The sequence below is a fragment of the Dipodomys ordii genome, unplaced genomic scaffold, assembly GCF_000151885.1.
Source record: "Dipodomys ordii isolate 6190 unplaced genomic scaffold, Dord_2.0 Scaffold44, whole genome shotgun sequence".
Lineage (NCBI taxonomy): Eukaryota > Metazoa > Chordata > Mammalia > Rodentia > Heteromyidae > Dipodomys > Dipodomys ordii.
Genome location: NW_012267260.1, coordinates 796,292 through 796,838, shown reverse-complemented (window position 1 = coordinate 796,838; position 547 = coordinate 796,292).

Here is a 547-nt window from a genome sequence, read left to right as displayed (position 1 = left end):
GACAGTGTGCTGTGGACTGGCGTCTGCGGGTGGTGGACAGTGTGCTGTGGACTGGCGTCTGCGGGTGGTGGACAGTGTGCTGTGGACTGGCGTCTTTACTGTGGGGCTGCTCCATGGAGAGCACTGAGAGTCCTTATTGTGAAAGTCTGGATTACATGTAAAATCATCTACATTTTATGGGCATGTTTGAATCACTGCCTCAAGCGACTTAACTTTACAATAAAAGCAATGGCTCGTGTCCTGTGGTTTTAAGGAGTGCAGTTGTGTAACAGAAAGTGGAGGTGTGTCAGAAGCAGCGGGAAGGTCCTCAGGGGGCTCTTTCCCAGCCTCATCTGCTGAGCTCATATTTTTAAGGGCGCGTTGCCCAATCAGCGATCATTCTGTGTGTGAGGGTATTTGTACATAAATCACGTGGTTTGGCTCGGATCTAACACTGATAGGACATAATTGATCTCTGGAAGTTTTATGAAGAATCACGGGCTGTGAAATTGAGGGTGGTAGACTGTCCAATTTTGCTCTTCCATCAGGCAGACACCTGTCCTGGCGG